At 47.6% G+C, this 16,164-nt stretch overlaps 1 protein-coding gene across 1 annotated transcript in view; it reads left to right on the top strand.

Moving 5' to 3' along the window:
* The window catches only part of LOC141266085 (cytochrome P450 2C25-like), a 464,905-nt gene that overhangs the window by 355,403 nt on the left and 93,338 nt on the right, over positions 1-16,164 (top strand). The window lies entirely within an intron of this gene.

The raw sequence follows: 16,164 nt of genomic DNA, 5'->3' as shown, positions 1-16,164 counted from the left end.
AAAAAAATGTAAATAATTGTTGGGGACACCAAAGATCAGATCTCACAACTTTCCATCCTTTACATAGTAATTTTCCTCCTGCTGACGTCCTAGATCTCTCTTTCATTGCCCCATAAAGTGTCATGCCAATAAAAGGGCCCCCCAAACAGAGTATGAAACCACCATGGTGTATTCCTCCACATACACAGTATAATGACCCTACTGTACCCCACCTCAACTCCCAGGGTAAAGTATGCTGACCCCAACACAGTATGATCCCCCAACAGTGAGCCGCTAGAGAGGATGGTACATAATAAGGGACGGCGCTATACATAATAAAAGAGGAAACTATATAACTAAGGATGGCGCTATACATAATAAGTGAGTACACTATATACTAAGGGACTGCACTATACATAATAAGGCTACATTCCTGCATCTGTGTGCAGTGTCGGTGTGCTGCCCTGTTTTACTGACGCATTGAGCATGTCCTATTCTAATCCTCAAAATTGGATCAGAACAGGACATTCTCTGACCCTCTTAGATCTCATTCTCAGATCCGTGATTTTCATGGATGTGTGAATGGATCTATAAAACTGTACGAGTCCGTGGACCATCCGATAAAAAAATCTGGCAGCACACGGACATTTCACACAAATGTGAGAATGTGGCCTAAGGGATTTTACAGATAACATTATCACTCCAAGTCACACAGTGCAGATACAGAATAATATTTACATCCAGGCACTTACCGCTGACGTCTCATCTGATCAGAGTCGGTTTCTGCTGCTTCTTCTCCATCTGGTCAGACCTTCATGTCGACATCTCCCAGCCCCGACTCGTCTTGTCACGATGATCTCCAGCCTAGAAAATACCAAGGTCACATATTGTATGCATACATGTGTCTCCCCCGCTCTGTGTCCTCGAATACAGATATGTACCCCCCCCCATTAATATACTATTAGCCACTTAGTAATCAAAATATAAAGTGATAAGCAGCACTGTGCCCCCCATTAACTATAATCTGCACCGGCCAATAATATAAATTATTCAGTCTCTGTGACTCTCCCCAATTAAATGTAGGGCTATGTGCACACAGAAAACATACAAGGCTTCACAGTACAAGCAAAGTGAAACCCCCATAATTACTCTCTCACAGCACCCCCATCATTGCTCTCTCCCAGCACCCTCGTCATTGCTCTCTCCCAGCACCCCCGTCATTTCTCTCTCCCACCACCTCCATAATTGCTCTCTCTCAGCACCCCCATCATTACTCTCTCCCAGCACCCCTTTCATTGCTCTGTCCCAGCACCCCCGTCATTGCTCTGTCCCAGCACCCTCATCGTTGCTCTCTTCCACCACCCCCATCGTTGCTCTCTTCCAGCACCCCCATCATTGCTCTCTCCCAGCACCCCCATCATTGCTCTCTCTCAGCACCCGCATCATTGCTCTGTCCCACCACCCCCATCATTGCTCTGTCCCAGCACCCCCTTCATTGCTCTGTCCCAGCACCTCCATCATTGCTCTCTCCCAGCCCCCCATCATTGCTCTGTCCCAGCAGCTCCATCATTGCTTCTCCCAGCACTCCCAGCACTCCCATCATTGCTCTCTCCCATCACCCCGATCATTGCGCTCTCCCAGCACCCCCACCATTGCTTTGTCCCAGCACCCCCATCATTGCTCGCTTCCAGCACCCCTATCATTGCTCGCTTCCAGCACCCCTATCATTGCTCTCTCCCAGCAACATGTCATTGCTCTCCCCTTCCCCACCATCCCCATCATTGCTCTCCCCAGCCCTATCAGCCCCATTATTGCTCTCCCCAGCCACATCATTCCTCTCCCCAGCCCCATCAGCCCCATTATTGCTCTTCCCAGCCCCATCATTCCTCTCCCCAGCCCCATCAGCCCCATTATTGGTCTCTCCAGCCCCATCATCCCAGCATTCCTCTCCCCAGCCCCGTCAACTCCATTATTCCTCTCCTCAGCCCCATCTGCCCCATTATTGCTCACCCCAGCCCCACCATCCCATCATTGCTCTCCCCAGCCCCACCATCCATCATTGCTCTCCCCAGCCCCATCATTCCTCTCCCCAGCCGCATCATTGCTCTCCCTAGCCCCACCATCCCATTATTCCTCTCCCCAGCCCCATCAACCCCATCATTCCTCTCCCCAGCTCCATTATTGCTCTTCCCCGCCCCATTAGTCCCATTATTCCTATCCCAAGCCCCATCACTCCTCTCCCCATCCTCATCAGCCCATTATTGCTCTCCCCAGCCCCATCAACCCCATTATTCCTCTCCCCAGTCCCATCAGCGCCATTATTGCTCTTCCCAGCTCCACCATTCCTCTCCCCAGCCCCACCACCCCACCATTGCTCTCCCCCCACCTCCCCTCCCCAGCATTTCAGTAAAAAACAAACAAAAAAAAAACAACAACGTACCTCAGCTCGCTCCCCTGCAGCAGCATCCTCCTGGTTGCCAGCAGCTTTCTTCCTGACCCAGGCGCGCGCTGCATGATGACATCATCAAGCTGCGCGCACCTGGGTCAGGGAGGAAGCAGAGGACGAATCCTCCAGCTCCGCTGCTATTCTCCTTCTGACAGCAGCAGAGCTGCAGGGATCGCTCCCTGACCGAAGCGTGTAGGGATCGCTCCCTGACCGCCGCGTGCAGGGAGCAGCTGCACCTTGCGGGCCCCTTGGTGCAGCTGCATGGTGGGGACCCAGCGCAGCTGCACCGGTGGCGGTATGTCCACCCCTGGACTGCTATGGGGCCCCCCCGGCTCACGGGCCCCATAGCAGTCGCGTGGTCTGTCGCCATTGGCGGTACGCCACTGGGCGGAAGTAACCAACTTAACTATTTATTTTCATATCGCAGGTATAAGGAGGGGTGGTTTTAGCAGAAAAGAAATAGTATGTAAACAGAGTGTTTACAGTATATGATATACAATATACAATGTTGTTATCAAGCACACTATATCTCCTATAGCAAGTTTCTCAATGCTATTGGACTAATTTCTGATGCAAGCAGTATTCACAATCATAAGGATACCAATGCAATGTTCCCCTTTGTGTTACAGGCCCTAGCTGGGGTCTTCGGTTTTTCCCACTAGCTAGTTTTTCCTCACACTTGCTGGTCCCCATCCCATCTGCTGCACTACCCCAGACTGAACCCTGTACCGTACATCAGCGCAGGAAGTAAAGGCCCAGCTCACTCGCACTTCAGGTTCACTGCTGTTGACATCTATTTCTGGATTGATTTCCTTCGCTGATTGACCTGTGATGGTCATCTATTGAGCCTGGATGAACAATTTCTAGGCCCCGGGTCTTGACAGGCATGGTCTGGTTCACGGACCATTACTGGACCGGGTCCACAGTTATTGACTGACGTCGTCTGAACCCAGCTCGTGGGTGCACAACAACCCACTGGTTCGGGCCTCTTGGCACATTCCGGTGTCTCGGCCTCAGCGTCCCTCTTAGCGCACGTCTTGCTCATCTCACTGGTTGGCATAAAATCTCTCCCCACCTTGCTGCTCCAAACTCTTCCCCTTCCTGTTGGTTCCACGGGGTTCTGCTTGGGCAGTAGGTTGCAGTCTTCATACATAAATGCCACCCAATGCTGGGGAATCTAATCTTCTGCAGCACACTCTCTTACATTCCTCCTCGCATATAGTTCTCCAGTCTGCAGGCGATGGTAATCTTTTGTGATCGGGCCTTCTCTGGGAGTAGCCCTATTTCTGCCAAAAGTTTAGTGCATTCACGGGCCTTCTGCTTAACCTGTTCCCAGGCGAGCCCAACCTGACCGTATCGGTTAGGAGGGATGCCAGCTTTGGTGCATTTGGTTATACGTAGTTCTTCCTGCAGTAGTGTTTCAGGAATCTCTGGGACTTTAGAGACTTTGTTGATAAGTTTGTCTTGTGACCCATCTTCCAACCCTGTTGGAAGTGGTCTTGCAAACTACTACGGCCCCATAGGCACAGCAAACCACCCCTTCTAGTCACCTCACCAACAGTCTTTCCTAAGGTGGTGTCATGTGGTTCCTCCAGAGATTCATCCTTCTGATCCTTTCTGTTTCACAGCATGTTCCAATGCAACACTTGGACCAGAGTTTCTTCGTCCCCTTCAGGCCAGACTTCAGAGACTGGCTTGTTGAGATGTTCTCTCTTTGCCTGCCAGAGATAGTACAGTTGGTTTCTCGGCAGTTTTGCCCGTACAAACACACGGTCTTCTGGCGAGATTTTTTCTTCTTGTGTTGGGGACATGATAGAGTGATCTATTCTCAAAATTTCTGGTCCACCAGTCATCTGAAGTTGGTGCCTACGCTATCGGACCCAAGTATTCAGACTGCTCCCTGGATAGTTGTCCTCCAGATCCAACTGTAATTCTGTATTTTCTTGATCACTCCAACCGAATAGCAGCATGTATGGTACAGTGGGGAAAATAAGTATTTAGTCAGCCACCAATTGTGCAAGTTCTCCCACTTAAAAATATGAGAGAGGCCTGTAATTGACATCATAGGTAGACCTCAACTATGAGAGACAAAATGAGAAAACAAATCCTGAAAATCACATTGTCTGATTTGGAAATCATTTTTTTCTAAATTTTGGTAGAAAATAAGTATTTGGTCAATTACAAAAATTCATCTCAATACTTTGTTATATATCCTATGTTGCCAATCACAGAGATCAAACGTTTTCTGTAAGTCTTCACAAAGTTAGTACACACTATTGCTGGTATGTTGGCACATTCCTCCATGCAGATCTCCTCTAGAGCAGTGATGTTTTGGGGCTGTCCCTGGGCAACACGGACTTTCAACTCCCTCCAAAGGTTTTCTATAGGGTTTAGATCTGGAGACTGGCTAGGCCACTCCAGGACCTTGAAATGCTTCTTATGAAGCCACTCCTTCGTTGTCTTGGCAGTGTGCTTGGGATCATTGTCATGCTAAAAGACACAGCCACGTTTCATCTTCAATGCCCTTGCTGATGGAAGGAGGTTTGAATGATTGAGTCCACCAGTAGTTGCATGGACTCAATTATTGTAGACCCACAGCAGTTCTGAGATGAATTCATGCCATGTCATCTTCCTGTTTTCTTCCAATATTTGCAATATTTGCAGAATTGCTTACAAGCTCCTTTCCCTTGGAGGTGGTATGGTGTGGTCCGGGACTTTTCAATCCAGTAGAGATGTTGCAACTCTTCCATTACCTTCTCTTGGAAGCAGGCCCCTTGATTCAAATGTATTCTCTTCGGGCATCAATATACACAAATTAAATCCCAACAGTTGGCTCAGGCCTCCGCCTTCATCTTGTCACTGATTGGGGTCACTACTGTGAACTTAGTGAAGTGGTTGGTCATCATCAAGCAATATTCATAGCCATTATGAGACATCCTGATCATCAGATAGACGTCTACTAATAATTCTAAGAGCGCGGAGGTTCTGTTAACTTGGGTAGGGGCTCTCTGCTCTGGGGGTTTAGTCAACTCGCACTGTCGACATCTTCAGCAGGCCTCTTCCACTGTTTGCCATAGTTGAGGCCAATATACCAGCCACTGCAACCATTGGAAGGTCTTCTCAGTACCGAAGTGGGCTCCTTTCGCTTAAATTCTTTAGCTAGGCTTACCACCATCCCCTTTGGAACCACCACTTGCCAGGTGACTCTGAGCTCTCTGTGTAATTGGATCCTTCGGTATAACAACCGTTTTTCAAGAAGAGTCCTTCCCACTGCCCCAAGATTTGTAAAGTACGGTACTTGTGGAGAAAACTAACTGCAGTTGCACACATTTGTTCCTTGGACTTCCCAGGATCTGAGTGGGTTTGGCTTCCTCTCCTGATTCTTGGGCTGCTACCAACTCAAAAATATCTTCTGGATCTGTACATTCCTTTATCAAGAATCTGCGAAAACCCTTGTGCACGCCGTCATCATCTCCCACCTTGACTACTGCAACCCCCTGCTCTGTGGCCTGTCTTCTAACACTCTCACACCTCTCCAATTTATCCTAAACTCTGCAGCCTGACTAATCTACCTGTCCCCCCACTATTTCCCATCTTCTCCTCTCTGCCAATCCCTTCACTGGCTCCCCATTGCCCTGAGACTCCAGTTCAAAACCCTAACTATGGCATACAAAGCCATCCACAACCTTTCTCCTCCATAAATGTGTGATCTAGTCTCCCGGTACTTAATTGCATGCAACCTCTGATCCTCACAAGATTGACTGGTGCGGGTGTGAGTCTCAGGTCTTGACCGGCATGGTCTGTTTCACGGAACTTGACTGGCATCATATAAACCTCTCTGGCAGGCACACAACAAATCATTGATTTGAGCCGCCTGGTGCATTCCGGTGTCTCAGTCTGAGCGTCCCTCGTAGTGCATGCCCTGTTCGTCTCACTGGTTGGCGCCAAATCTCTCCCCACCTTGCTGCTCCACCCTCGTATATCGGGGAACTGTGTTACAAAGGTCACCTGACGCAGTGCTCCATCTAGACCCGTCCTTCCCGAAACTCTTCCGCTTCATGCTGGTTCCACAGGATTTTGCTTGGGCAGTAGGCAGCAGTCTCCGTACACAAATGCTGCACATCGCTGGAGAATCTCATTTTCTACGGCACACCCTCTTACAACATTGCACAAGCCAATGGTCACAGTCTGAAAAGCAGTTTACACTCACCAACTTTGTATAAGCAAAACTGCCTATTGCAATGGTTGTCTACTGTTTTTGGAATAGCATGACTTAAATTAAGATTTTTGTTAACCTGCACTGGTAGACTATAAGTACCAGTGGACAGCCATTGCAACAGAGCTGTTCTGCTTTAAAAACAATTTTATCCTATAAAGTCTATAAAGGCTGAGAATGGAAACAACCATTCAGTCTGTGACCATTTGCTTGTGTGATGTGAGGCACTAGAAGATCAAAAAGCTTAATCATAGACATAAACTACTCTACCTCAACTTGATGCTTACAGAGGTTAGAACACTTCTGTCCCCAGATGCTGTTAAAAAAACCCTGTACTTTGCACACCCTCCCCGGGTCCAGTATTGAAACACAACTGATTGATGTTCCGGTGTCTTTTATTGACGTCACGTTGACAGAACTTGCAGCCAATTAGTGACATCAGCAGCTCATGCTGTCTATTGGGGCAGAGTCGCTGGTTTCGTTGATTGACTAGAGCATTGGTGATGTGACATCAGCGCTGCAGACAATAACAGATATGGAAGCAGCGGCAGATACTCAGCATTAGACCCAGGGGCAGCGAGTAAAATCCAGACTGTTTTTCCTAAAACAAACTGCAGTTGGGGGATGAGTTTACTGAAAATTGAAAACCCTGTTAATCTATTACAATAAAATCCTTAGTGACATTGTATTATACACTGAATGGCCACTTTATTAGAGACACCTGCCATTTCAAGATTGGAGCTTACCTGGCTGAATATTAGACAGGTGTCCCCAGATATAAGGTCAAGGGATGAGTTTACCGTTATCTGGTTTTCATGTGAATCCACATTAAAATGAAAAAAAAAAATGAGCGATATGAGTGACTTTGATCAAGAAATGGTCGTAGATACTAGATCATCCAGCGTCAATATTTCATAATCTGATAACTCTATAGGCTTTTCTCATACAACAAAATGAACAGTATATGAAGAATGATGTGATCTAGGAGAAGACCCAGCCATAGACGGACGATACTGTGACCGACAAAATAGGACAGAGGAGGATGTCCGAACCCAAACTGTAAAGTTCGGAGTTCGTAACTGGACACCTAGTGTCCAGTACAAACCCCGTAAATGAATGTATTACTTACTGTACATTCATGTTACTGTCGGGTTCGACAGACTTATAAAACTTGTTGAAAGGCTGCAGCACAGCCAATCAACAAGCTTTAAGGCTGTGGGCACCTCCAGCCTCATCACAGTCATGCCAAGTATTGCCATGACTGTGCTTTGTCGACACAGAATGTGACCCAGACTGATGCTGTGAAATAAATAAATAAATAATTTTAAAAAATGATGTGGGGTTTCCCCTATTTTTATAACCAACCAAGGGAAAGCAGACAGCTGTGAGCTGGTCTTATTATGCTGGGAAGGGGCCAATATCCATGCACCTTCCCAGCCTATTAATATCAGCCCGCAGCTGCCTGCTTTGCATTTGCTAGGTATTAAAAATGAAGGGACCCTAAAAAAAATGATATGGGGTCCTCCCTATTTTTAATAACCAGCCCAGCCCAGTCCATTCTATGGATCTCTGTTCAGAGAATGTGTCTCGCCCAGGGGGATATAGGGGACTCGGTACCCGGGCCTTTTACTGTTATGTTCTGCTACCAGAGCTAAGGAAAGAGAGGAGATCTGTCCCTACGATAGAACTCAGCTGAATCCCTACGATGTAACAGGGGACCTGATCCTGCGATCAGACCTGCTAAAGTCCTAAGCTAGTCTGTACGGAGACCTATAGATGTGGGGAAGGAATCCCTACAAGTACTAAGGACTGGGAGGAATATGGGACACTTCCTAACAGAAATAGTAGCAGACAAACGAACAAACAAAATATAAAGAACATAGAGGTCCGTAGACCAAGCAAACTAACAGAGTTAGATACAGAGCACAGGCTAGCTAGAAAGTAGAAATACAATGAAGTCCAGCAAAGCCAGAAGGGCGGAGCAGGATTAAATAGGCCAACAAGGTCATGTGACCAGCAAAGGAAAAAAAAACTAAGAGCAAGGTTCTAACATTTACCTTGTTTAGGATGTCACGGCAGTTGGCTCCCAGGCCCGTACTCTGGGGTCTCTCTTGAAAAAGGGGTTTTAGTGTACAGTTTGTCTTGTGACGCCACCTGTGGTTTCCAGTAATAGTTACCGGTGCTGCTGCAGACCTCCGGGGGTGATGGGATGGCAGCTGGGGATGTTTCTGCTCCCCTCAGGCGGAGCGGGCCCCCGGGGCAGTGTAGGTGCCGATGGTGATGCCGGGCATTGTAGTGCAGAATAGATGGAGCAGCAGGAGTAACTGACAGAGACAGGAGATTCACTTCAGTACCTTTACTGGTGCGGATGTCAGGTATGGTCCAGGGTACTCAGTAGGAAGGGTGCACTTCTGGACTCTCCAGAAGTGCACCATACCAGTGAGCGGGTATAAGGCCTCCTGGTATGTTTTTCCCTCTCTCTAAGCTCCTGGCCAGCCTGCAACTGGGCCTAGCTTCTGTGTTGTGCTGTTCTTTCACCTGTCGCTTGGTAGTAGGACCTTTCTCTGGCAACCACTATCCCTGGACGCTGGGGCCTTCGTGGTTCCTAGTCCTGTAAACGGTTTAGCTGCAGGTTGACCAGGGGTCTGGAAGCCTCCTGGTATGCCGGTAATCCCTACTGGGTGTAGAGGACCCTGTAGGCGCGGACCCGGTGTCCGGATTGTGTCTTGGGGTGAGCCTGTGATGCTGCTCTGCCCCCTTAACTCCTTTCTCCTCTCCTCTTTGCCTCCGGCCACACTCGGGGCCCTCAATACACAGTAGCTCACGTGCTGCTTCTTCACTGGTCTAAGTGCCAGCACACTCTCTGACAGACTAACTGCCTCGCTCCACCCTCCATATATATATCCCTAACAGGGCTCCCTCTGGTGGTCTGAGGTGGAAGGGTGGAGGTGTCTGTTTGTAGTAAGGGCCTCTTGTGGAGAAGTCCATCCATGCACCCTTTTGGGTCCTGTGGTACCTGTGAACAGCAGGGTGCCACAAATGCAGCTCCATAGACTGGAGCAGTAGCCACTGTCGGGTCTCATGCTGTGCTCTGCGAGACCCATCTGCTGTGAACGGAGATGATGTCAGTAATGTTACCTCAGATATTGTAGAAGAAGAAAGCACTGCATGTGGACGAGCACAGCTCTAAAAAGGTAAAGCTCATATGATGTGATAGATTACCCAAAAAGAGATATATAGGAATAACATGATTACCAATCGAACCATCAAGCTGGTAATCGGAGTCTGAAGATAATAAGGATATCCAAAGATGAATACAGCTAGAGAGTCACAAGCAACCTGTTAGCCAGAGGGGCTATATCAAGCACACCTAATACTGGCTAACAGGTTGCTTGTGACTTTCTAGCTGTATTCATCTTTGAATATCCTTATTATCTTCAGACTCCGTCTGCATCTGCGGGTCAAACTAATGCCATGTCGCCTGGGCTATGTCCTTCAGAATCTGCTGTTCAGGAAGCAGGTGCTCATACCTCCTGTCCACAAGCTGTGGTTGCCCACACACAACAAGCATCAACCACATCCACTTCCTAGTCCCAGCGAAGAGTCCAATTGTCCGTGCCTGAGAGCCTGTTGTGGACAGGGGCGATACATTTCTGTCACGGCACACTGGGTGAGCCATGTGGAGGGTGGGACAAAGGCACAAACTGATTCTTACAGCTGACATGTGCCCGCAATAGCCGCGGGTGGAATCGCGATCCACCCGCGGCTGTTAACATGTTAAATACCGCTGTCAATCTCTGACAGCGGCATTTAACATAGCCGCGCCAAAAGCGCTTCATTTACCCCGCCCATCGGTGACCCCGTCATGTGATCGCGGGTCACCGATGCATGGGCATGACAACCCTGGGTCTTCAGCAGACCCCAGTGGTTATCATGTTCTGATCGCTATGAGCGCCACCTAGTGGTCGGCGCTCATAGCACAGGACCATTTCTGCTACATAGAGGTGATCTGCTCATCACCTCTATGTAGCAAAGGCGATCAGACAAGTGCTGCTTCTAGGCTCCTATGGAGACTATAGAAGCAAGCATAAAGTGAAAAAAAAAATGTTTTTAAAAATATAAAAAAAAATTAAAAAATATAAAAGTTTAAATCACCCCTCTTTCGCCCCATTCAAAATAAAATAATAATAAAAAAAAAACAACATACACATATTTGGTATCGTCAGGTTCAGAATCGTCCGATCTATCAATATAAAAAAGAATTAATCCGATCGGTAAACGGCGTAACGAGAAAAAATTTCTAAACGCCAGAATTACGTTTTTTTTGTCGCCTCAACATTGCAATAAAATGCAATAACGGGCGATCAAAACAATGGATCTACCCCAAAATGGTATCAATAAAAACTTCAGCTCGGTGCGCAAAAAATAAGCCCTCACTCAGACCAAGATCCCAAAAAATGGAGACGCTACGAGTCTTGTAAAATGGCGCTATTTTTTTTTTTTTTTTTAGCAAATTTTGGAATTTTTTTTTCACCACTTAAATAGAAAAGAACCTATACATGTTTGGTGTCTACGAACTCGTAATGACCTGGAGAATAATAATGGCAGGTTAGTTTTAGCATTCAGTGAACGTGGTAGAAAAAAATTTAAAAAAACATCTGCGGGATTGCACTTTTTTTGCAATTTTACAGCAACTTGGAAAAATAAGCCCTCACACGGCCATATTGACCAAAAAATAAAAACGCTATGGCTCTGGGAACAAGGGGAGCAAAAAACGAAAATGCAAAAACGGAAAATCCCATAGTTGCGAAGGGGTTAAGTGGACTGATGTGGACAGAAGGCAGGCTGTCACCCCAAAAACAGCGGGGAAAATGGCCTGGTGCGTGCTTGGTAGCAGGAAGTAGGAAATGTTTGAGCTACTGCTTTGTGTAGGGCACTAAACACCTTTTTATGTGGACTAATGTGGCAGCAGAAGGCAGGCTCTGACCCCTAAAACAGCGGGGAAAATAGACCGGTGCTTTAAAAAAAAAGGCAGCACAAAATGCTACTACTCTGTGTGCTGGAAAAATATTGCTTTGCCTCTGACAAGAGCTGTTTTAAGATGGACACTGGAAGAACACTTTATCCTCTCCCTACCTAATCCACAATCTCTCCCTCCCTGTACTCTGACTTTTTTGTGCGTCTTTAGCTCTGAAAATAGCTATTTTTTGGTGGTATTAAGGAGCTAGTGAGCGGCTCCTTTAAACACTGAACTAGTACACACTGCAGGTAGCCCTTAAAAGGGCTTTTGTTTTATCTAGAGGCCTAAACACTCTCCCTAGCAGCTCAGTGATCTCTCCCTAGCAGCTCAGTGATCTCTGCCTAGCAGCTCAGCGATCTCTCCCTAGCAGCTCAGCGATCTCTCCCTAGCAGCTCAGCGATCTCTCCCTAGCAGCTCAGCGATCTCTCCCTAGCAGCTCAGCGATCTCTCCCTAGCAGCTCAGCGATCTCTCCCTAGCAGCTCAGCGATCTCTCCCTAGCAGCTCAGCGATCTCTCCCTAGCAGCTCAGCGATCTCTCCCTAGCAGCTCAGCGATCTCTCCCTAGCAGCTCAGCGATCTCTCCCTAGCAGCTCAGCGATCTCTCCCTAGCAGCTCAGTGATCTCTCCCTAGCAGCTCAGTGATCTCTCCCTAGCAGCTCAGTGATCTCTCCCTAGCAGCTCAGCGATCTCTCCCTAGCAGCTCAGCGATCTCTCCCTAGCAGCTCAGCGATCTCTCCCTAGCAGCTCAGTGATCTCTCCCTAGCAGCTCAGCGATCTCTCCCTAGCAGCTCAGCGATCTCTCCCTAGCAGCTCAGTGATCTCTCCCTAGCAGCTCAGTGATCTCTCCCTAGCAGCTCAGTGATCTCTCCCTAGCAGCTCAGCGATCTCTCCCTAGCAGCTCAGCGATCTCTCCCTAGCAGCTCAGCGATCTCTCCCTAGCAGCTCAGCGATCTCTCCCTAGCAGCTCAGCGATCTCTCCCTAGCAGCTCAGTGATCTCTCGCTAGCAGCTCAGCGATCTCTCCCTAGCAGCTCAGCGATCTCTCCCTAGCAGCTCAGCGATCTCTACCTAGCAGCTCAGCGATCTCTCCCTAGCAGCTCAGCGATCTCTCCATAGCAGCTCAGCGATCTCTCCCTAGCAGCTCAGTGATCTCTCCCTAGCAGCTCAGTGATCTCTCCCTAGCAGCTCAGCGATCTCTCCCTAGCAGCTCAGCGATCTCTCCCTAGCAGCTCAGCGATCTCTCCCTAGCAGCTCAGTGATCTCTCCCTAGCAGCTCAGCGATCTCTCCCTAGCAGCTCAGTGATCTCTCCCTAGCAGCTCAGTGATCTCTCCCTAGCAGCTCAGTGATCTCTCCCTAGCAGCTCAGTGATCTCTCCCTAGCAGCTCAGCGATCTCTCCCTAGCAGCTCAGCGATCTCTCCCTAGCAGCTCAGCGATCTCTCCCTAGCAGCTCAGCGATCTCTCCCTAGCAGCTCAGCGATCTCTCCCTAGCAGCTCAGCGATCTCTCCCTAGCAGCTCAGCGATCTCTCCCTAGCAGCTCAGCGATCTATCCCTAGCAGCTCAGCGAGCTCTCCCTAGCAGCTCAGCAATCTCTCCCTAGCAGCTTAGTGATCTCTCCCTAGCAGCTCAGCGATCTCTCCCTAGCAGCTCAGCGAGCTCTCCCTAGCAGCTCAGCGATCTCTCCCTAGCAGCTCAGCGAGCTCTCCCTAGCAGCTCAGCGATCTCTCCCTAGCAGCTCAGCGAGCTCTCCCTAGCAGCTCAGCGAGCTCTCCCTAGCAGCTCAGCGATCTCTCCCTAGCAGCTCAGCGATCTCTCCCTAGCAGCTCAGCGATCTCTCCCTATGCTCATACAATGCAGGCCCCGGCGCAATGTGCACAAAATGGCGACAGCAGGGCTTAAATAGACCCTATGACACTGGGCGGCCAACCAATCACAGTAGTGCCACAACCAAGATGTCTGCAGCATTAATGTGATTGGTTACGAAGCCCAGCATGTTTAGTGGCTGCAAAGGAGGCGCCAAAACTGCAGGGTGGGACATCCAAATATAGCGAAGCGATTACAAAAATACTTGTCAATGTAATATCAAAGTAACCAACGACCTTCTGACAGCAAAACTTAATGGTGACTACTCTCTTCTCATTCTTCTTGACCTTTCTGCAGTTTTCGACACCGTTGACCACCACCTCCTACTCTCTACGCTCCACTCAATTGGCATAATGGACACTGCTCTCTCTTGGTTCTCCTCCTACCTATCTGACCGCTCTTTCAGTGTATCGTTCGCTGACTCCACTTCTTCCCCTCTTCCTCTCATTATTGGGGTTCCTCAGGGTTCAGTCTTTGGCCCTCTTCTCTTCTCTCTCTACACGGCCCCAAGTGGACAGACCATTGGTAAATTTGTCTTTCAGTACTATCTTTATGCTGATGACACACAACTATACACCTTATCCCCTGATCTCACCCCCACTGTACTATAGAACACCAGTGAATGTCTGGCCGCAGTTTCTAACATCATGTCCACCCTCTATCTGAAACTCAACCTTTCCAAAATTGAACTTCTTCTGCTCCCGCCGTCTACTCACCTCTCTAAATCTGACAGCTCCCTCTCAGTGTGTAGCACCACAATAACACCTATCCAGCAGGCTCATTGTCTGGGCGTTGTGTTGGACACCAATCTTTCCTTCACCTTCCATATACAATCTCTTGCAAGATCTTGTCGCTTGCACCTGAAGAACATCTCTAGAATCCGCCCCTTTCTCACCTTGGAAACAACAAAAACCCTCACTGTTGCCCTGATCCACTCCCGCCTTGACTACTGTAACTCTCTATTAATTGGCCTCCTCCTCACTCAACTCTCCCCTTTCAAGTCCATCCTTAATGCTGCAGCCAGAGTCATTACTGATAAATTACTGATAGGGGTTTGTTATTAGTCTCCAAGAATAATGGAAGCAGCGGAGAATATCCTCATAAAGCAAATAGATGAAGCAGCGACTCAAGGAGAAGTCATTATTATGGGGGACTTTAACTACCCTGAAATACATTGGGGAACAGAAACCTGTAGTTCAAGCAAAGGTAATAGGTTTTTGACAACTATGAGAGATAATAACCTTTCACAACTCTTTCAGGACCCAACAAGAAGGGGGGCACTGCTAGACTTAATATTAACCAACAGGCCAGACCGCATATCAAATATACGAGTAGGGGGTCACTTGGGTAATAGTGATCACAAAATAATACGTTTTCATTTATCCTTTAATAAGATGTGTAGTAGAGGGGTTACAAGGACACTAAACTTCAGGAAGGCAAATTTCCAACTGTTGAGAGATGATCTTAGTGCAATAAACTGGGACGATATCCTGAGACATAAAGCTACACAAAGCAAATGGGAGACATTTATTAGCATCCTGAATAGGACCTGTGCACAATATATACCCTATGGGAATAAACATGCTAGAAATAGAAGGAAACCACTATGGCTAAATAGAGCTGTAAGAGGCGCAATAAGTGACAAAAAAGAAAGCATTTAGAGAACTAAAGCAAGAAGGTAGTGATGAAGCATTAAATAAATACAGAAAATTACATAAATTCTGTAAAAAACAAATCAAGGCAGCAAAGATTGAGACAGAGAGACTCATTGCCAGAGAAAGTAAAAAAAAATCCCCAAATATTCTTTAACTACATAAATAGTAAAAAACTAAAAAATTATAGTGTTGGCCCTCTTAAAAATAGTCTGGGTGAAATGGTGGATGAGGATGAGGGAAAAGCCAATATGCTAAATGATTTTTTTAACAGTATTTACACAAGAAAATCACATGACAGAAAACATGATCAGTGATAACAAAAATTCTCCATTAAATGTCACTTGCTTAACCCAGCAGGAAGTACGGCGGCGTCTAAAAATCACTAAAGGTGACAAATCCCCGGGCCCGGATGGGATACACCCGCGAGTACTGCAGGAATTAAGTAACGTCATAGATAGACCATTATTTTTAATCTTTAAAGATTCCATAATAACAGGGTCTGTACCACAGGACTGGCGTATAGCAAATGTGGTGCCAATATTCAAAAAGGGGACAAAAACCGAACTTGGAAATTCTAGGCCAGTAAGCTTAACCTCTACTGTGGGTAAAATCCTCTACTGTGGGGTTAGTAATGGGGGTGTCTTATAGACGCCTCTCCATTACTAACCAGGGCTTGATGTCAGCTGGCATGATAAGCAGACATCAACCCCAACCCTATTACCCCACTGCCACCGCTACAGGGCAGTGGGAAGAGCGAGGCTAAGTGCCAGAATTGGCGCATCCTATGGGGGGGATCCCCCATTTTAATAGCTGGTAAAGGCTAGGTATTCAGCTGGGGGCTGATATTAGTAGCCTGGGAAGCTCCGTGGGTATTACCCCCTTCCCAGGCTTCAAACATCTGCCCCAGCCGTCTGCTTAACCTCCGCTAGAGACTAAAATTACGGGGAACCCTACGCCAATTTTTTTTTTAATAAATCCTTTATTTT

The sequence above is a fragment of the Phyllobates terribilis genome, unplaced genomic scaffold (genome assembly GCF_046119375.1).
Source record: "Phyllobates terribilis strain yellow unplaced genomic scaffold, ASM4611937v1 Scaffold_4__5_contigs__length_816908805, whole genome shotgun sequence".
Taxonomy (NCBI): Eukaryota; Metazoa; Chordata; class Amphibia; order Anura; family Dendrobatidae; genus Phyllobates; species Phyllobates terribilis.
The sequence above is the reverse complement of the archived record's forward strand: the minus strand, read 5'-3'. Positions and strand labels throughout refer to the sequence as shown.